General features: G+C 36.0%; 1 long non-coding RNA gene across 1 annotated transcript; it reads right to left on the minus strand.

Annotated features, from left to right (window-relative positions):
* Nucleotides 1-1016: 1016 nt before the first annotated feature.
* LOC114056992 lies at nt 1017-17486 on the minus strand. Its single transcript, XR_003571109.1, has 3 exons — nt 17477-17486; nt 16565-16567; nt 1017-1111 (listed from the first exon to the last, which is right to left on the minus strand). It is a non-coding gene; the product is annotated as an uncharacterized LOC114056992 (long non-coding RNA).
* Nucleotides 17487-23253: the final 5767 nt, after the last annotated feature.

Genomic DNA, 23253 nt, shown 5'->3' on the forward strand with positions numbered 1-23253 from the left:
AAAGGACATTAAATAGGAAAAAAACAACCTATATCAAAGTTATAACCTTAAATATCCTATAAGAGTTCAACAGCAAGAAACCTAATGTCTGAAACATCTGAGTCAATCTATTTTTGGTGCTATACAAGATCTTTACAAATTACTATTCATGGTATTCATCAACACTGGGGTTTTTTTACATTAATTTTAGCTATAAGTATATTAATTACCAGTAGGCAATTACAAAGAACATAACTCTGCCTTAAAACATTATGCTTATGAGAAATAACCAGAAAGAATTGGAAAGTTTGCATAAAAAGAGTTTTCCTCAAACATGTGCCAAATATTTAGATAAATTAATTTATTCTGATGAAACTTCATTTGACTAGAAGGACCTGAAAGAAATACTGTAAAATATCAAAATATTCTCCTTTCATGTTTATGGAATGAAATATTTCTGTCTGAGAAATAGAAACTGTTACTTTAGGAATACATAATTTTTCTGGTTTATTTTAAACACTTACTTTAGAACCAGATGAGTAAAGCTTCAGAGAGACCTGCTTTTTGCCACTAATTACAGAAACATGACAAATGAAAGAGATGTATATGTTTCTGGTTGGCTAGGTTAATCACTCTCTTATTTTGGGTGTTCTAGGATACTAAGTTGGGGGGGCGGGTTATGTTACATTGAGAATCATAGAATCATAGAATCAACTGGGTTGGAAAAGACCTCTGAGATCATCAAGTTCAATCCTTGATCCAACACTGCCATGGTTACTAGACCATGGCACTAAGTGCCACATCCATTTCATCTTAAAAACCATCAGGGACAGTGAATCCACTACCTCCCTGGACAGCCCATTCCAATGTCTGATCACTCTCTCTGAAAAAGTTTTTTTCCTAATATTCAACCTAACCCTCCCCTGGCAGAGCTTAAGCCTGTGCCCTCTTGTCCTACTGCTGATTGCCTGGGAGAAAAGACCAACCCCACCTGGCTACAACCTCTTCTCACATAGTTCTAGAGATTGATGAGGTCACCCCTGAGCCTTCTCTTCTCCAGACTAAACAACCCCAGCTACCTCAGCCTCTCCTCACAGGACTTGTGCTCAAATCCCTTCATCAGCCTTGTTGCCTTTCTTTGGAACTTTTCCAACACCTCAATATCCTTCCTGAACTGAGGGGCCCAGAACTGGACACAGTACTCAAGGTGTGGCCTCACCAGTGCTGAGTACAACAGAAGAATCACTTCCCTGGTCCTGCTGGCCACACTGTTCCTGTGATTCCATGATTCTGTGAAAACCTTTCACAAAATGCAATGTCTAATTGTTGTGAGTTCATTGCTTTCCAGACATTGGTCCTGCATTCACTGAAATTCTTCAGGTTATATTGGGCTCCGTAGAATTGAAAGTGCTAAGTACAATATGATATGGAGCTTTCCACACTTGATTTTGGATTTTAATGTAGGAAGTCACTTAATCATGTATGAAATGAAAGAACCACCCACCAAGTCTCACTAAAGTTAACATTCCCACTTGCAAATATTGAGTTACACATAAGGGCTAAGGTTATGATCTTCACCTAAGATAAATCAGTGTGGCTGAAAAGAACTAGGCCAGTTCACTCATCTAACAATCTGCCAGCTTTTTTACTGAAGATACGAGCTCAACTTAATACATTTTACTTTGAGAATCATTCCATTCCTCTTTTCTAGGAATTAGTTAATACATTTGAAAGTTTTTGCTATTTTTTATTTATTTCAGTTAATTGTATTTTTTTTCAATTGTATTTTTTATTCACCCTTTGTACGTATAATATCCCATAATAAATGTTTACTTAAAAAAAATAAAAGAAGCATGTACATTGGCACTTTTCACAACATTCTCTTTGAGTGTTGTGCTTACTTGGTATATACAATGGGTAGATTGGATCTGATCCTAACACACAGCATGTGTCATTTAGGCCATAATGTAGGATTTTGACCTGGATAATCCTAACACATAGATGCAAGAGTATCATTAGATGGGAATTGATTTACCACTCAGCTGTTGGTTGTGCTTCCATGTCCACACCATCACTTCTCCTCCACCTTCTTTCCCAATGTGAAGTGAAAGGCATTATTATACCCACCTGATAGTTTAGTTAATAAAAGGTGCTAAGCTGAATCATTTGGTTTAGGATGGAAAGAGGAAAAAAATCACAAGCAGTACTGCTCTTGACGTACCAATTAACGTAGTTTGTCCCAGCCATATGTGCCATCTTTTTTTAAAACCCCAAGTCAAATAGGTTAGCTTAATAACTGTTCGTTACAGCTAGTTGATGGGAGTTTTGCATGGAGAGAAGAAGAAAGGTTCACCATCACCCCTCTTAGGTAGCAGGACAGGACCAAGAGCGTTATCTTTTACACTGTTGTGCTCTGACAGATCAGTTTTCCCTGATACTCGGTAGTTGCAGGACTTGAGGACCCAAATGAAAGTCTGGGTCAAGGACATTAAATATGTGAATGAACAGTGAACTTAAGTACAGATTCAGGCTTAAATACCTGATTGTTGTCTGTTAATGACAAATAAGAAGAAAATGGTAAACTAAAAATACCTCTCAGCAACTTTTTTTTGAGTATACTATTCAGATTGCAAATAACTTGCTCAGTTTATACTACAGGAGGGTAGATGGTTTGGCAAACTGCCAGACAATGGAGAAACGCTTTTCATTCATAAAGTTCTATCCTGATTTTTCCCCTCTGACTTTCCCTTAACTAGTGATCTTCAGACCATTGCTCCCAAACCAATTCCTCAAGTTGTTGCAGAAAATGTCTGAAAGTTATTTAGCGATATATTTCCAAATTCACTCATATGTTCCTACAGCCCAGAGAAATGTATGGGTATATTTGCATGAACAGTGAGAACAATAATCCAAAAACTAGAATGTCAGGAGAGAGAAAGTAAATCTCATGGAATTACTTTGATTTATTCTATGCCAAGAAGTGAAAAACAAACCTCACAGAACTGGAGCTAATTCAAACACGAGTTTCATTGCTACACGAAGCTGATGAATGTTGTTTTCTCTGTGTATCATGATTTATAGACAGTGAGCATATATACATTTTGAATGTTGAATTTACATTGTGGAAAAATAATCTTAAACTATCGTAGCTGGGAAAAGAAATAAAGTAAGGTTACAATCTGGCAAAATTACTGTGAAACAATAATGTCTATGTAATGTAGCAACCAGAAAGCAAAATCTGCAGTTTACTCTATGTACTACCAGATTTTAAGAGCACCTAGACAAAAATTTTCACACATGAGAGGGAGAAGGAAAGGGATTACTTTCAGTGCTCAGTGTTGACATCAAATACTTATCCTGCCTTTTACACATTGCCATCTTTCAGACTTGATTTTTCTCGCAGTTTTCATGACAGCAAGAATTTGTGCACATGCAATTCCATGGCACATTGAGCCATCAACAAGCCTTATTTTGATCGATTTACAAGAACTGATATTGCTATAGGAGCACTAAAGGCAGTGTGGAAGAGTTTAAATGAAAATTGTACTTCAGAAACCAGAAAAACTGCTCCCCAGTGTCCAGTATCTTTTATGAGCCTCCTCAAATAGGCAGTAGGACTGTTAACAGACCATGATGGCATAAGAAACATGTTGTATAATACAATTATTTTATGTTAAAGCAAGTATATAATTAATTTTATACACTGTTAATTGATAGTGCATTAGTTTTTATGGGAAATGGAAGTGATGAGAACAATTATATGCCATTCTGTTGTATGCTAACTTCTGCTAAGCACACAGGGAAACTCATAAATAAAAGCTCTCAATTACAGTAAAAGTGCCAATACATCTTTGGCAAAGGCTGTGAAATGTAAAATCTCTTTTCAGGTCATCTGCTTTTATCATATATAAGAAAAAAATCCTATGTTCATTCTGAAGTTCTTGAAATACTCTCATAGTTATCATAAATAACTAGTCTCTCAGTTTTGAGCTGGGAAAGAATATATTGTTAACAAGGTCGTGTGTTTAAAAGGAGGTCTTTGCGGTAAATCAGACTGGTATTACATATGGACAAAACCTTTTTAAAGTGGATTTTGTGACAGCAAGTCTCTTGAAACAGTCTATAGTCTAGTAAAATGATTGATTGATTGATTGATTGATTGATTTGAAACAACACCCTTTGAAGTACCAACTTGCCTTTCACATTTAAGTTTTAATAACCAAGTACAACCTTTATATAATAAGTGAAATAAATTAATATGTAGAAAAACATTCAAATTACAGCCAGCTGCTGTTATAGCTACATAAACCAATCTTGCAGCTCTTTAAAGGAAATCTTTTTAAAATATAGTCTGTGATCTCATGTCTTCTCTTTATTCAGGACTGCAAAAAGTTGGAGCACTAGGACATGAACTCTCCCTGGTTATGCAACAACTTGTCCTTATCTCAAGTTACCAGAATTTACATGTGTCCTTTCATGTGGTAGAATCTCTTCAGCTTAGCGTACTTGTTGATTTTACACACTATGATTGTTTTCGTTTAAATGTATGGGACGTAGGACTGCAGAAACTGAACACATTTTGCAGTTGAATACATTTAGCCTGCTCTCCCATAAAAAGTAGGAAAATGCTATGGTAGTCCTCTAAAACGCAAAGAAATTCAATAGAGAGAGGAGGAAAGCCTAAAGAAGGACTTTAAGTATAGCTTTGCCATGCAGAGGTGACGTATGATTCAGTCAGTCCTATCACTGCACTCCTGGCACCTTATTCAGAGATGGTTATGGGAAGACCCTCTTGCACTGCCTTGGCACTCACCATTGGAGATGTGTAAAAATCTAACATGAGAGAGAGAGTCAGAAAAAATTGTAAGTATGAATCTTTAACATATAATGCAGTAAATATAGTATTAATCAAGATCAGGACAAGATTATGACAAGAAGGCACGGGCTTAAGCTCTGCCAGGGGAGGTTTAGGTTGGATATTACAAAGAAGTTCTTTACAGAGAGAGTGATCAGGCATTGGAATGGCCTGCCCAGAGAGGTGGTGGATTCACTGTCCCTGGTGTTTTTTAAATTGAGGTTGGATGTGACACTGAGTGCCATGATCTAGTAATCACAGTGGGGTTGGATCAAGGGTTGGACTTGATGATCTCAGAGGTCTTTTCCAACCCAGTTAATTCTATGATTCTATGACTCTATGATTCCATGATCATCTAAACCTGAAAAAGCATTTGCTGGTTAACCTCTCCCTTCCCTTTCTTAGGGGCATGGATCTTTCCTTACTGTTACTTTACCATAAAATTTTCTTTCTTCACAAACTTACTTCCATTTCTGCCTGTCTCTTACACCGCAGTACTGTGTTTCATTATTGCGTTTCAGTGAAAAAGCCCTCTATTTCAGCTTTGTTATATTGAAAGCAGTAAAGGCTTGATAAGGCCTGTATTCAAGGGTAGTTGAGGTGTTCAAATTTGCACACTACAACCACGAGAATTACTTGGGAGGTGTTTTTTTCCCCTTATTTGTCTTCCTAATAAAAATATAGAGGCTGTTTTATAGGTTAAGGAAAAAGTAAGATGCCTTTTCTGGGGTGACATAGCAGCTAAACTGGGATTTTCAGGGTTACAGCTTCTGAGTTAAGCACTTCATATCAATCTTAGTGCCAGTTCACCAGTCTGATTTTTTTCTTTTTTAAATCTTGCCCTAGGAGAGATTATAATGTACAACTTTTGAGAAAGTTAGTGTAATTATTGATGGGCATAAATTGCTAATTTTCCCTGACATAATCTTGTTGCTCAACATCAAAGGCAGCAAATAAATGAAAAAGTTGAAAAAAAGAGATGAATGAGCATGTCACTGCATCAATCTTGTTTGCAGCCAACTGAGCTCCACACAGAAAGGAAAATTCATTTTAGGATTTGGCTTATGTAACTCATGTATTCACACAGATCCCACATAAGAACTTGCAATTTGCTGCTTCATCTGATTTGGAATTTTGGAAATGATAATATGTTCCTGACTCTTCCTGTCAGATCTTAATTGTATGGTTGTTAGAGAGATAAATGTTAATTATGAATGCTGTCTGTTGTCCTCGTTTCCCTCTTTCCCTCATCCTATTCTGATTAATCAAATTTTCACTCTAATTATTGTGCTACCATTTGACACTGCTTCACCAGTAAAAAAAAAAAAAGAAACAAAACCAAACTCACACCTTTCCCAAATAAATCAGACTTAGCCTGTCTTAGTAAATTAAGAGTATCAATTAAAAATGTAGTCACTTTGAAAACTGCTTACAGTTTCAGCTATTGTTGCCCTATTTTCTAGTTTTGAAGTGATACAGGTACAGTTTCCTATTTTATTTTCCTTTTTTTCCATGGGAGAAGTTTGAATCTCACCTTCCCACACTGAATACACCAAATATAGCTCAACCATCTGTATGTGCCAGCAGGTGTAGTCAGCTGTAAGACCACCCAGTACGAATGGCCTGCCTTATAAAACATTCATGTCATTGCTGCAACTGAGCTCTCGCAAGCTAAGATGTTAACAGGCCTTCAGACAGTCTTGTAAATCATTTAGCTGCACATTTTAATGAAGTAAAAACCCATCAGTCAGAGTGGCTGCAAGCTCTGTTTTCAAGAATAAGGCCGTACCATTTGCTGCATATTTGCTGTGTCAAGGAAAAGACTGAACCAAATCTACAGCTGGGATGGGAAGACTGAGTTTTCATACAAGCAGCCAAGTAAGAGCTGACAGGCAGCAAAGCACAGCTTTCTAAAGCACACCCCACTGGTAACTGACAATGTGAGCCTTCCTGAGCAAATGAAGTGGGTAAATTGGTATCAAATGTACTTTTTTGAAGTCTGAATTCATGTGCCTGGTTTCATTCTAAAATTAAATCTCTCACACTGACTTCTGTTTAGCAAATCTTTTTATTTTTTTGCTGCTTCACTGCTGCTACCTGTCAAATGCCAGCTACGACCCAGTGTCCTCCAGTACGAGTATTGTGTCTTCTGCAGCAAATCACCTGCTTCAGCTGAGGCAAAAAGCAAAACCTGATATTTACTGTTGTTAGTTAGTTCACCTTTTATTACATGGGACTTCCATTTAAAGAAGACATTTTCCTTCACTTCGTTGTAGGCTTTTGGCAGAGAGGTGACAAGCTCTTCCCTGTGTATGTAATTAATCTTGATGGGGGAAGGCAGCACACAGTAAACAGTGATATGTGTCGGTCCCCACTCCCTTTCATCTGGGATTAATGCCTGACTTCAAGGTTTATGCTGAAAAAGAACATACACATATAGCTAGGATTTCCAAACGTAACCCCCTAAAGCACCAAAATATTTTTAGAACATATTCTCTACCATCCCTCTGCTGTTAGTGACTGTGTCACAGCACAGTTATAGGAGAGGCTGGCTGGGTGCTGACTTGTTGAATTAAGGGGAAAATCTGACGTTTCAGTAACTTCTCTAGAGCATCAGTCCAGCATCTCAGCCCCAGAACTGTGTTCCCCTCCTGAAGAAAATGTCTTAAATGTTCGCATGCTTTCATGGTGTTGTGAGTTTTGTCTTCAACTATGGTGTTAAAATTTATTAAATTCCACACAGTTCAGTGTTTTTGCACTGAAGCTGGCTTTTAACACTGTCTCACACATTTGCTTGCCAGCCTCTCAGTAACACAACCTAGCTTTCTGTGTTTTGTCAGAGTCCCTAATTAACCTCCCCTCGCTGAAGTCTGACAATATGTGTGATACCTTGTAACTGCAGAGAAGATATGATGAGTTGCTTGTTGCACAATTCATCATAAAAATACTGACTGGTGGCAATTGGGCCTGCCTAAGGGTTGTTGTTTTACTTTAGATTGGTGCCAAGGGACTCAAGACCATGAATAAACAACTGCTCTATGAAGTGATGCTACTGGCACAGTTCTGACTGTTTCATCACCAAGTACTCTACGCAGGATAAATGTAGTGAAACATTCAAATCCTGCACGTATTTATGCTTTAACCTTTCTATGTGCTTCCACAGGTGAGATAGTGAGGGATAATGAGGAACAGTTTTCAAAGAAGGAAGAAAATTACAGTGTTGAGTCAGAAGAAGCTTTTAAAAATATAGATATGTGCATTGGGCAGGATTAATAAATAGTGAGGCATTTCTGGATTTTCACCCAGCAAACTGAGAAAATATTCTTACTTGATGTTGGGTAGTATCTAGGTCTGAAATTAACTGACCTATTTTAGTTCTAGTCTTTTCACTACCCTAATCCTATAATAGTTTTAAATAATTTCAGTATCATGCACCTGAATGATGTAAACTCTAATTTAAACACCTTTCTTGTGCATACGCTCTCTTATCCTTTCTATAGTTTTTCTTCTTCCTTCTTTGGCATCTTGTATTCAGCTTTGCAGTTCACCATTTTTCTGTCTCCTCTGCTGACAAATCTTGACTTTTCTGTCCTTATCAAATGAAACCTGTACTCCATTTTTCCACTGCTATTTTCTGTTCTTCCCTTTCTTCCACGGACAGTTCTGTACTACCTCAATTAGAATCTCCCAGTACCAAAGTAGGTAAAACAGCATTTAAGGACTGCACAGCAAAATGTGCTGTCACCTAAATACTTATATGGTCCTGAGATGTTAAAAAAACAAAGTAGGGTTGTGAACTGAAAGCAAATAGCTTTCATTTAAAACTGGAAAAAAACTTCAGCAGAAACTTTTCCCTTGATTTTTCTTGCACCCTGAAATCTTAAAAATAACATTTCCATAGCAAGGTACAATTTCATGTGTATATAAATATGTGTTTTGTGCAAATATTAGTGAAGATGAAACTTCAAATCCCAGTGTGAAATAATAAATGAAAAAGAGTGGTTACAGTTTATAGTTGTAAGACTGGAAGCAGATGGCCAACCATGTGGTATATTTCACATTGCTCAATGCAGCACCCTTCCTACCAACATTTGTTTTGGCAACAGCAAAAATGACACATTAATAATATTTGTAATATTTCACAAGATGTGAAAGCAAAGGTGTCACTTGATTGTGAGGACAAAACTGTCTTTCACTGGTAGTCATAGAGATCTTATATTCAGGGATTGTATCTAAACTGTGGTTTCAAAGTTTGAAGGAAAAAATTAAGCTAGTTCTATGCATCTTCCAGTAGCGTTTCCTGCCCTGACCAACTGAATCAGCTGCTTCAGTTATACGAAACATACCTTTTGTTTTGCTCTAAACTCTCCAAATGTATCACAGAATAAATGGTTTCTATATGCTGCTTATGGATTCTATATGTTGCTTACCCAGGAGTGGGAAGCAGAAGCAGGAAATCAAAAATCAACAAACTGACAAACGGAACTAAACTGGGATCTAAGGATAAGAATTTGTCAGTCGTAATTTGTCGTGTTCCCTGCTAAAACAAAACAGAAGAAAGGCAAAAGGTGCTTCTAGCATAGAGCAAGGATGTACTACATATTAAAATTGGTGTTACCTATAATTGCTATATATAAGCTCTTCAATTTGAAATGTTTCATGCATTAAAAAGTCAATAGCTTTGTCATAGGATGAAACCTACCCAAAGCACCACTCAGACAAAATGAAGTCTATGCCTGCCAACTCCAACTGATTTGGTGATTCTGGTGTGAACTGGAAAGATAAAGTATCACATATAATTATCATAAGGGAGGTTTACCAAAAAGTCCTTCTAGATGGGGTATGAACTACATCTGCCCTCCTGTAATGGTTTTGATATGCATTGGAATCAGAGACAAGTTGTTAAACACAACAGGTATTGGTAACACATTTTGGGGAGAAGCTCAGAAGACTGCTACCTCAGCAGCTACTGCCAATGGACTTTAGAAAGGGTGCAAGTCAACCAGACTGGGAATAGGTGACCAACAAGATTATTAGTGAGTGGTCTTGACCATGTAACTTAAAAAACAAGAGCACAAACAACAGTAGTCCCTCAGTGTGGACATGTCCCCAGATGTCCACCACCCTGCAGTAGGCTGAGGAGAGCAATCCTGGGCTAGGACGGTCACGCTTCCCCCACAGCTCAGGTACCCAAGGAGACTGGGTGCTCAAAGATGAGAGGCACACCCAGACCCTGTAACAGGAGCCTTAACTGGTGTGTGACCTGTGTGTGACAGGACAGATCTCCAGAGTGCTACACATATCCACCTTACAAAATGAACTGTAAATTTTATGTCACTGTGTTGACTGGTTCTGCTCCTGCAGTTATTTCCACATCATCCCACATCCACCCCTCTAATGCCAAGCCTAAATAATAACATCGCTGCTGATAAATGTGATTTTGTCAAGAGGGAGGGATTTTTTTATTTTTTTAATCTCCCCTAATCTTTTGCCTGGAGAGTAACAAGGATAAAGACAAGAGAATCCAGATTCAGTTTTTAATGTATTGCCATCCCGACAGAGAGCTCAGTGCTGGAAACGGGGCCACTAGTTTCTCCTAACCTAGCATTCAGTGTTGTATGCTACATATTTCCACACAGGAGAGAGGATTCAGGTTTTAGTGAAACTTCTACAATATCTGTTCAGTAAAACTCCATAAAAATCTTCCTCACATCTTTAGTGACAGAATTTGCTTTGAAGTGGAAGGATGACACAGCTTTCAGTCTTTGTTTAGTTCCACACGTTTCCTGAAGCTCCAAAGATGAGTTATGCCATTTGAGAGTTCACTGAAATGCACTGGAGTGAAAGGAAAGACTCCAGTTAAAATGATCTGAAGTTTGGAATTTGTACTCCAAGAAATTTAGTCTCTTAAAACAGGCTTTTGTTTTGTATTGGAACAAAATGGAAAGATTCTTCCTTCATATTTAATTACTAATAAGCAACTATGCAATTTCTTCAGACTTCCCATGTTTTTTCCTCCTTTCCCTTCATATTTTTTCTCCTTCTTCAGCTGCTTACTACAAGCCACCAATGGTTATATTATGTTATACATTATTTGTTGCTTTAACAAATTCTAATAATAAAATCCCTGGGAAAGAAGCTTTGTCATTTTATGTCATTTTGAGTTCTAGGAAGCAGATGGTGGACCTGTCAGATTGTCACTTCCTCTGAATCACTGATGATGTCTCTTTAGAGTGAGGGTCATTAAAAAAAGAGTTTGCTACTTACAGGAGATGATTTTACTGTGACTGTAGGATAATGGCTTTTTTTTTTGGTACTCACGGCAAGAGATAACACATAATAAAAAAAAAAATCTGGATAAGATTTTTTTCATTTATTTGAAATCTTTTTTCTTGCTATTGAGCACTGAAACATGCTTTGCAGTTTTCTCCTTTCACTTACAAGTGAAGTAACCTTATTTATTCTTTTATTTGTAAACTGTTTCAGAAGAAATCTCCCAGTGTCATCTAAAGGTCATGGGAAGTAGTCAAATTAATGCAATCTGCTGAAACTTTCAAAATAATTAGCATCAACACTTTACCCATTACATTGTAACGTATTAACATATTAAATCTAAATTAGATGTCAATATAACTTCAAATTTAATTAGTATGAGGTCTTCATCTGATTTCATTGATAGCTTCTTGCTATATAAGTAGTAATAACATTCTACCATTCTTCCTTATTAACATAAACAAATTAAATTCAGCTTTCAGAAAACAGTCTTATCACTTAGATCATAGGGAAAAGCCACAAAAATTATAATCTAATCATATTGACATCCAAAATAAACTATTGTTTGAAATTCAAATATTAAAGCCTATGCTTATGATAACTTCCATAGGGATACTATGATGTAATCATTTTCAATACAATGTTGCTATTATGCACTTGCTTTACTTGGTTGTTACCTGAGAAAAAATTTACCACATGAATATATATTTGATTTATAGGAATATTTTTATTTGTTCATGTAAACTCTTGCCGTTTTTTTTTTCTTAATTGAAGCCCAATTTGGTTTTACAATCAACTTCCAAGTCAACTGCCAATAGGAAGGAATCAAAAACATATCACACAATGTAGCTCATTCAAACATTTAACAATGGTGTAAAGAGAGAAGGTTTCAAAATATATATTTCAAAATTCTCACTATTATCTTCCATTCTCCATTCTGTGTGTCTGACAGGATCTTGCATGTTGCTTGCTCTTTATAATGTGTACTATAATTCATCCAATTGTTAGGAACAGTTACTTTTTGTGAGTATTCCAAATATGAGGAAATTAGAATTTTTCTGACTTTTCTTTCAGAACTTTGACCAGTTTTAGGATGATGGTTTACATGAACAAATTTCAATCATAAGGGTACAGTCTGTTCTATTATTAAAAGCAAATGAACAAACAAATAAAAACCCAAAACCAAACCAAAAACCAAATACAATCCAAAAAACACCAAACTCCATGCTGTCAGAACAGGATTGTTAGGAACGAACAATACTTCTCTCTATATCTCAATCTTGAAAATACAATAGGATAAATTATCTTTTAAAAAAGAGCAAGGTAGTTGGGATTGTGGGGAACTGTCTAAGTAACATGTATATGAATTTAAATTCCATTCCCCAGTAGTCAGTTCTGTAAATAAGGAGACCTTGGGTAATTTTTCTTGCTAAGACTTAAATTTAGCTCACTAATCTGCTTCAATATGCAAGATACTGTAATAATGAAATGTCCTGCTCGTGAAAGTTTCTGTTAGTGCTGGAGAAGCTGGAGGAAGCAGCTAAGATAGTTTTTTGGAGGTGAGTAATCCATATGTGTTTAAAGTTTCTGCTACCAAAATGTTACAAACAGCACTTGGTAGCAGAAACTTTAAACACGCTTCAATAATTATTTGAAGGTATTACCTCTGAACTAAACCAAAATAAAGCATAAAACCCCTGAAGTAATTTTTAAGCGTGAAATCCTATTAAATGAATTACAGTAATTCGCCTGTGGATAAAACCTATTGTTCTACCACAACTCACTAAGTCATTTTGTTGTAAGTCAGGGGAACACATCTGTCTGGTGAATTGCAGCGAACACAGAACCTCTGATGTAACAACCCAAAAGTGACAGACTCTCAGATATGACTCTGGATTGCACAGATAAAGAGGCTGATTGCACAGTGAGAAGGAGAGAGGAGTCCGGATGAAGAAATAGTGCAAAATGCAGGATTGCTGCTGTTCTCTGATTTTTTTTTTTTTATAAAGAGAAAACCTTTGTCTTTTGTTCCTAATCTTGAAGCCCTTGGTCTTACCAAATTAAAAGAACCCTCTTCAACAAGATCATACACCCAACCTCCCACAGCAGCTGTGATTCTACATCAGTCCAGCATAAAACTGCATTACATCTCCAGGTCAGTTATCTGCCTTCTACAAAGTAATACAGTAGTAATATTTAAACCAATTTTGTCTTCAGCCTTCAGTTACGTAGAAATTGACAACCATGTATGATCAGATCACTAATAGGGCCTATAATATTTTAAGTAAGTATTCACTAAGCAGATATGCTGACCTGAGAGGGCCACTAAGAAATCCACTAGCCATGAATATGTTTATCCCTTTTGGCCTCCTAAACATCCCGTGGTAATGAATATACAGTGCACCTGAACCAGCTATCCAATCTCTTACCCCAACTGTACAATTCAGGATGCAATTCACCTCAATCTGAACTAGAATTTCTGAAACAAATTCGTATTTCACTCCACTGGTTATGGAGGATCATTAAACCTAGGAAATATCCCTAAATCCAGATTTATTTTTGTGAGATCCTGAGGCATCTCACTTGGCACAAAGCACTTTTGAGGCTCTGGTCATCATGTGATAGAGGAGGATTGCAATACTGAGAAGTTCATCTTCAAGGTGGGCATAAATGAATCCATCTTAAATGAACATACATCAACTCTTCCTAATCTTTTTGTTTCCACAGCAGCCTGCAACACTACAGATCCCCAAAAATTAATTAGGAAAAAAAAATCAGACAATAAACTGAACAAAATCAAAAGTCCCTTACTTAAAACTTCTTCCTCTTTTTATGAGAGCTTGTGCCATAATTATTTCACTTGATACCCTCACTGCCTGCATATAGATTTAGAATATATATATGTTCTAAGTGTTTTTCAGTAGAGTGACCAGAACTGCATGACATTATATTAACCTTTGGCATCACAGGGATTTATGCAGTAAAATAAAACCACTTGTTTTGGTTCCATTTATTTTTTAGTGATTTAAAATACCTCTGCTATTTTCAAGTGTTAGTGTTCAGAGAACAGATGCTTTCAGGTAAGTATTCACAGTGGTTGAGAGACCTTGTTCCCAAGAGATAATAGTCATTCTAGAGACTGATGATGTATAAACATAGTTTAGGTTGTTAAGGTTGGTTTTCCCCCACCTGCACATTACTTTGCATTTCTGACAGTGTTACATCCATCATTTTATTGCTAGTGATTCTATATTGGAAGTTTTAGCTATGACTGTCCTGAACATTTCGTATCATCCAGAGACTCGACAGTTCACTGCAATTTTCAAACTGATTAAGGGGAATAGAAAGAAAATTAATAAACCCAGCCTCTTCCTACAACTGTTAAAGGGCAATTGGTTCACTGGCAACAATCACTTTATAAAAAAGAATCATTCTACCTCTTTGTTGCTGTTTTATGAAGCTCCTTCAAGCCTTGCCACACAGGTACTTTATATGGTCTGTTTCTCCCTCCTTTCTAAAAGAGGAGGTAATTTCTCTGTAGGTCAGAGGGTCTATACAAGAACCAATTCGCATCACCAAACAGTTTAGATGTAGCCCTACTTCAATCTGTTATTTCCATCTCTCTAGAATTCTTACAGGAATTCAGCTGTATTTGGACTCTTGTAAGAAATTATCTATAGCCCAGAGAGGTAATATAACATCTCTCCTTGTACACATTTTAAGTCTTGTTTGTTTTCTTAACATGCACAATTCCATTAAACATATTCTAGGATTCCCAAAGGATTTCCAAATCAATGTTGCTTTAGTATCAAATATTCACTTGTTTTTGCACAACTTTATATATATACAGGCAAATTTCAAGAAAATGTTAGAGGTCTTTCATTTTTATTTATAAATTATGATATTAATAATCATGAAGAGTGGCATCTGGATGACTGTAAACATATACTTCTTCTTATTGGTACTACTGAGGTAGCTAATCCAAAATTAAGCACACACTTTTTCTCAAAAAGTAATAGATCACATAAAACCTCTGTGTTCTGTGCCTGAAGTAATACATGCTATAAAGCAACATTTGCAATATATTTAGAAAAATTGAAGCAAATAAGCACTCACTAAGCATAAAAGTTTAAAAGAAAGAAGAAAAAAACAATGTAAAAGGATGTTTGGGCCCTGAAATTAGATACAGAGAGTCTGCAGAATTAAAATTAATTACATCAACCTTGGGATAAATACTGCTGCTACCTAGACTCAGCGATAGAAATTGCTCTGTGCTCAGACAATGATCTTAAGAAAAAAACAGTCATAATCCATGTTGTCAGAGGTACAGTTTGAGCGATGAAGAGAGAAAATGGAAAGATCATTTGTTCACAGCAAAAGTGTCCTCCACTAACAAATTTGTAATACAATGTTTTCTGTGAGTCAGTGAAATCCTACTAAAAAAGACAGCTTTTTCATTGTCAGATATCTTTATCTTCCCAGTGGATAAGGATTTTAGATGATTCTTATTCAGAGACTTAGGAGATCCTGAAATGTCTTTGAAATCTAAATAAGGAGATTATATGAATCAGCAAGGGTCTTAATGCTTGTTTTAATTCATGATAATCATCAAATTGCTAATAGTGAAGCACACAGGAGTAAAAAATCTTTAAAAAAAGGTGTACCATCTGTATTTGAAGAAGTTTTTGTGTACTACCACCATATGAAAATTATGAAATACCTATCCTAAATATGTATTTCTAAGAATTGATAAATATAATTTAAAAGTTCCACTTGTCCCCTTTCTGGCCAAAGAGTCATTTTATACCATTCTGAGACACTTCAGCTGAAGGCTGATCATCTCAAATACTATGGCATGTTCCTCTGGACAGCTGGTGATGGAAAGCATATCCCTCTCTTTCTGAGGTTTTGTTCTTGAAATCCTAAATATTATTCCCATTCCTAGACAAATCACATGTATGCTAATTAATCAACTTCTATTTTGTCTCAGACATGAGCCAGTCTCTCTTCAGTCTCTGTTTCTTTATCAAGTAAGGAAAAGTAAAAGAAAAAATTTCGCTATTGGAGTTAAATGATACATTTTTCCTTCCTATTGTCTTAAAATAGTCTTACCTTAAGATTTAGACTCATGGGTTTTTCTCACATTGAACCAGAGGAGCTAATCGCTCCTTAAACTGCTTCCAAATTATTTTATACCTACTACCTGTCAGACCTCTCCCTTCTGAAGCCTCCCATCGCCTCTTTCATTTTCCTTCTCAGCTTTCCTGTTTCCTTCAGCTACTTTTTTTGATGTGATATCTTTGGTGACTTTAAGATCTTCATGACCTCCTACAACATATTTTTACAATTGCCTTTTGAAATCTGATGGCCAATCTGGAATCTGCATATTGTTTGGGAGGTCTATGTCTTTAAAGAATCCTGGAGGAAACAACCCATTATTCAAAATACGAATTTAACATCCTACTTCCCCATGAAGGAACTTGCTTGTATGCCTATATATCCAGATATTCTGAAGCTAGAGAAGCAGAAATATGAAAAATGGTGATGTTCAGTAAAATGAAATCTATTTCACAGTATCTGAATTACAAACACAAATACCATTTAGACCATTTAAGAAACTGTTCATTATTAGAATACAGCACTTTTAATTTGTTACCTGAAGAAATGACCATCCCTTCTGGTTATTTGTTTTAACCTTCTCTGTTACCTTCAAATGCACTTTCTGACATGCTGATGATAATTAGAAATACTGATGTTACTCTCTGCTCATTGTCTCCAAAATCCACACTCATAGAGAGATGTAAATTTTTGCCAAACAATTCTGATTAATACTGTACTCTTATCTATATGGTGTCCATAATCAAGAGCCAGAGTATGCTTGAACTGGAAAATATGCTACTTTCTGTTCCCTTCCCTTGTCTAAATGCTTTTAGGGGATTGAAAATTCTCATCAAATAAAGAAAAAAAGCTTCAGGGATGCTTTAATCTGTTTCCACAGATAATAGCTGGCATGAAATTGCTATTCCAGACAGTATCACAGGAGTAAATTTACAAGCAATAAAGAAATATCCCAAGGAATTCAGGACCACACATTATTAGTATATAAATTACACAAATGAAATAAGCATACTATTTCTGGACCTACAAAAGCCTTTTGTTTTCAGTACTATCACATTTAAAATTAAATTTAGTGAACAAAAAGATAATCTTTATATAAAGATTAATACTTTTTTTGCTACTTTGTGTAATGCAAAACATACAGGAGTCTTAACCACTCAAAAATTAAATATTTTCAAGTGCTTTCATGTAGTAATGGCCTGGGCCTTCTGGGTGCATGCAATATGCAGTCTTCTTAAATTATTTGCATACGTCAGACTGTAGCAATAAGCTATTTAGATGGGAAAATCCCTGTATTTTCAAAGAGTGGATGAAGAAATTGGTTCAGTTCAGAAGTCCATCAAGATTAAGATGCCTCTTCCATACACCCTTCATAGAAGGGTGGTTGGAACATCTGTTCTCCAAATTTTCTTTAAAAAAGGGGTTTCATCAACCCAGAAAGATTAAAACCAAAGGATCCTGGGAAGGCCAAGCCTATCTTTTTTCCACTCCTAAAGAAGTATTCAAAAGGGAACAGAATCTTGAATTAGATGAAAAAATAGCTGATCCTTGATTTGAGTTACTTGGTTTGAGGTCAATTGATTCAACTCTCATTGAATAGAACTGAATATGTGATATTTTATAGAAAGATTAGAGAATGAGTTAGATATTATATATCATTCTTTTATTCTGTCTGTATTCTACACATATAGCCTCCTGTGTCTAGATGTGACTCTTTCCCTTGGTAGATCTGACAGAAAAGAGTCTGCTTTTATAAACAACATTAGTAAGGTAAACTCTGCTCCACTGCCTCCAGAGTTTTCTTAGAGTTGCATAGCAAAGTATTTCCCAGTGTCACAAAATACTTTCTGCATTCTGAGCCCTGGAGTGAGCACATCAAATCAATAATTGCTTAAGCATATGCTTAATTAGGCTAAAAAGCATACTCATTTTGAAACTGCTGCATGAATTCTTTAAAAAATAGTTTGGTGATTTTTAGAGCATTACATCCCTCCTGTGTCTTCCATACCGTGTTTTCTGAGGCACAAAAAAAATCTTCATTTTAGGGTTAACCCTTTCATCTGTGTCCAAACATATTCATTATTTGGATCCCAGCATTTTTTTTTCAGTGTCGTAAGGACACAGTTAGGGTTTTTCTTGTTCTGTGCTTATGTAGCACCTGATAGGCAACAGGAGATGAAAAGTTCTGAGTTTTGGCCTTTGAATCCATCACAGTAAGTCTTAAAAGAGACAAAGAGAGTGTACAGGGATTACCTACTTGCCACAACTTGCAATACAAGAAGAAGCTATCAAATGAAGCCAACAGATTCTGAACACCAAAAGGAAGTGGATCCTCTAGCAAAGGCTTTCATGTAGTGGTTCTGACCTGACTTCACACTTTTTAGGACATTTCCAGACACTAAGGAAAAAAAAAAATTGGTCAGTTGTATCTACAAACACATTCCACAATATACTTGAAAGAAATCCCCCTAGAGACACTATTCCTAAAACATGATCTGAATTATGTATGTCAATTTTTTTTCTTCTTTTGTCCCAGGGTCTGAAAAACAAAGAAAAAACCTGAATTTCTCTCTAATTCTGTATTATATTATTGTGTGACAGAGAGTTCAACTTCATATGACCTGATTCATCAAATCACTTCAGTTTTTTTCTAGTGCATAACTCTTATTTTTGGAGGGTTGTAAGAGTAAGGACCAGAATTTTTTCTTCTTACAACTACTTTTATTTTAGGGTTGCTACCATAATTACTTGCTCTTGACCTGTGGCCTAAAGCTTATGGTTATCACAGCTTTATTGACCAGCCTCAGTGCTAGCAACTAGGAAGGTGCCAGGGGATACCGAGTGGAATAGTCCACATGCTACTAACCATCTTGAAGCAATCTTCAGGTGGTTGTTGAACAAGAGTGTTGTATCCAGCTCTTCATACGTGACTTTTACAGTTTCTAACTTGTGACCATTCTACCATGTTGGGTCAAATGTTTTTTTGTGAAATTATTAAAGCAATTGATGATCTTGCTTTTGCTTTCTCAGTCTGGCTTGCGGTCTGACTCAGAGGCTGGATTTGCTGAGCCATCTCAGTGTCCTTGCAGAAACCATTTGTTTCCCCAGATAGTTTCTCAAATGATTGTATCACATCTTGTAACAAAATACACTTATATTGATGAAGCAAATTGTTAGTTCTTCCAATTGCTCTGAAATTCATTATTAACTAACTTTCCATTAGAGACAATTAAATAAAAGGCAATCATCTTGTATCTGGTAATTTTACTCTGAGAGCTATGAGGAATATGCTGCTTATATGTATTATATATTTATGTCTTCATGCTTATACTTAAACTTTGAATATATGTATTGATAAAAACGAAGTTGTGTACTAAGCCAACCTCAGATGGAGACTCTTGAAACAATGACTCCCATTATTGACTTTTATATTTTTCTGTTAAATCTACTTTGAAATTTGGCTCCAACTTGAGCAGGATTTTGGGCTACATGGCTTCCAGAGCCGTTTTCCAACTTAAATCATTATGTATTGTCTTTATAGAGCTTCTGGACAAGAGTGTCATGAATCACCATCGTAAATAAAGCATCATAGAAGACATAAACCATCTTCCACTGTTCATGGCAGACTGGTGAGAGGGGAAATAAATATCCCCAGTAAAAATATATTGATAGCAGGAAGTGTCAACACTGCCAGCAGCCTGAACCTTGTCATTTTTTTCGGGGCTTTTTTACACAGACTTTTTTTTTTTTTACCTTTTCAAAGCTTTCTCCTCAGTTGTTGTTCTGGTTGAATGGTCTTGTGATTAGACTTACTTCACTTAATTCTTCACTTTAAATCATTTTCTAACATCTGAGGAAAAATCCTAGCCTTGTATGTTGTGCCTTGGAGGAACCAAATTGTAACAGCTCTCAAGAAAGGATAGAATGTCTTTGAAGAAGGTATAAGTTATAATCATAATTGATATTCCATTCTTAGCTGATTAAAAAAAAGTGGAACGTAAGGAATTTCACAGTGTACTTCACCTCAAACCACGAAATCTGATGAATGCAGCAGCACACTAATCAGAACTGGACAAAATGTTTTTCATCTGAAAATGCCAATTCATCAAGTACTAAGTTCTTCTAGAAACTCCTCAGTTTTTGAAGAAACTTTATTTCAGAAAGGGAAATCCCTTTTGCTGAAAGCCCATCACTAAAATAGAATAAAAATATATATCATCCTTTCTTTTTCTCATATTTTCCTTCTTGTATAAACTTAAAATGCTGCTAAAATCTAGCAAATAGTGGATATCAGTTTGAACATGACTTCAATTATGACTATAGAAAGAATTAAAAAGAAAATATTTTATATAAATACATATATATACAAGGAAGACAAATTGAATGCAGTAATTCATTTTACATAATATGCACTCAGAAAGACCACATATCAAACTGTCAGATGTGAATGTCACACAATAAATTTACCCATTCATGCAAAAACATAAAGCCCAAAAGTTAATTCCTTTTTCCCTTGATATGAAGTAAAACCTAAATTTGATGTCCTAAATTTGATCTCCTTAAATGCAGCTGTCTCTAGTCCTGAGACACATCAGACTTTGCTTGCACGCCAGCACTACACACAATGCAGAAGCAATGGCAACACACTTGCAGTGCAATTAGGACGTTTTGCAGTATCATTATACATTTGAGCAAAATATTGCAACATTCACTGGTCAGATTTTTTTGATTTAAACAAAATGAGGGAAAGATGCAAACCACATTAAAATATTTTGAAGTGTTTGAAACCTTGTTTTTCCTTACTTTCAGATATTTGGAGTCTTTTTTCCCTTATCTGAGATGTTACCTACTGTACTGCTGATTAAGCATAGCATTTCTTTTGCTGTCAGCATTTCTATGTATAATAAACCAGGAACATACCGTGATGAACAACCTGGAAAGAATCTCTAACTCTTTCCTGATTAGCAAAAAGATCTTTTTGTTGCTTTTATGTCTCTGAAGTTTACCATGTACGTCCTGCAGCCAGCAGGGAGCTTTACATTTTTATTTTAGATGGCATCAGACCAGAATTTTCTGAAATGTTTACCCTAATCAACAGGAGCATATGCATTCTGCTTACCTGTTGAATAGGTAGAGGACTTCTAAAGGTGAGATTGACTTCAGATCTGGACATCAGTTACTACATTGTCCACACCAGTGAGCATCACTGATAGCACCAGTTCTGCTTTTACTTCTCTCACATGCTTTCTTTCAATAAACTGTTTTGTACAGAATCATTGAATTTCAGTGGGGAATGTCAACTAGTTCTAATTTTATTCTGAAAATTTATTAACAAGTTTTTTCTAATTTTATTTAATGAATATGCACAGAGGTAAGGAATCCTTGGAAAAAATTAGTATAATTTCCAAATAAAAGCTATGCTGTGTGGAATCACACTGTGAAAACTTAGAATATTACTGTTTCCTTAATAAATATACATCAATCTTTCAAATATTTTTTTTAAATTATAGAAAAGACAACTTTAATGAAAAATCTGTTTGTTGATAGTTTTAATTCTTCTTTTCAACTCTTGGACAGTTTCAGTTCTTCTTTTCTTCTCCATTGTGTCAAGCAAAGTTCTCTATCACACAGGAAGCTGAGCCAAGTGTTGTGCTTATTTTCACAAGGAGGTAAATCAATACAGCCCATTTGCTTCACTGGAATTATATTGATTTGTACCAACTGAGGATCTAAATCAGTGAAATTATGTACTGATTAGTGGTTGTCCTCAGCCATCTCCATTCAGGACCTCTCTTTCACAGTTGAGTATAGCTGATCTTCTCTGTCATTTAGTAACATAAAAGATATAAATTAACCAGGGTATCTTGACATTTATTCACAGCCTGAAGGTTAAACCTAGGTGTTGCCAATATTAGTAGTTAGGAGAAGAGTCAGCCCCCGGTGGTCCAGGGGAAAATTCACTGCACTGTCACTGCAGAGACCCGGGTTCGATTCCCGGTCGGGGCCACTCCCCGGGCAGATGGAGCTCGTTAGCCCGTAAGGCAATCCATCTACGTCCTGAGGACCTCGCTGCCACCGTCCAAGCGTGCTTGGCCCCGGCAGATGAACCTCAGGATTAAAGGGTGGGCTCAGTTCCGCGCACACTGTGTCTCACCTAAAAAAATCCAATGCGCAGGCTGGAAGGTGGAAAGACCTTCCCCGGTTCTTCGTTCGCGAAGAGACTGGCCATTACATTACAGTCCATAGATCACTTCAAAGATTTTTTGGTCTTAGTAGAAAGGCCACAAGGTAACTTTAGGAGAAGTAGTCATTCACCTAACATGTAATGCTTAAGCTGGTTAAAATAACTGTCTAGTTTTTCTGTTTAATTATACATTTATATATGTTAAGTGATTGAAACAATCACAAAGAAAATGAAATTTTTATATTTATAAATTTTATGTGTGACTGTACTCAATGAAAAATAATCTCTATTTTTGTACAAGATGGTATCTCATATTAAAGAATTATAAATTAAAGCTAACTAATTTTTTATTTCTTTTTCCCCCTGGCCTTGGAAAAACTATTATCCTTGTTAAATATTATTTATATCCTTTACTGATTTGCAGAAAATATCAGATAAGTGTAAATTTTTCTTCTTAAGTTCTTTTTAGTGGTAAATTCCCAAAGTAGGGTCTACTTCAGAAAATTCACATATTTCCTGGGTAAAAAACCTGTTCAAGTCGCAGGAAATTGCATGGGAATATGATGCATCACAGGTGAAAGGCAATACAATTATTTTTCGCTGCTTTACTTAGATACAATTGAAATTGATATTGTGGATGACAACTTCCCTTACAAAATGCAAAGCACTTAATGTTGCTATTTTAGAATGAAACATATTTCATTGTCTTGGTGACATAGCAGTGATCACTACTGAAACTGGAAGAGTCCAAGAAGTCATACCTTGTTCAGAAAAACAATTTCCAACTTCATTTGGCCTCTGACCCTAATGTAAAAATAAAGCAGTTATGTGCATTGAGTAATGT

Source organism: Empidonax traillii, unplaced genomic scaffold (assembly GCF_003031625.1).
Source record: "Empidonax traillii isolate 1590-97213 ecotype Southwest subspecies unplaced genomic scaffold, ASM303162v1 scaffold110:size1153230, whole genome shotgun sequence".
Classification (NCBI taxonomy): Eukaryota; Metazoa; Chordata; class Aves; order Passeriformes; family Tyrannidae; genus Empidonax; species Empidonax traillii.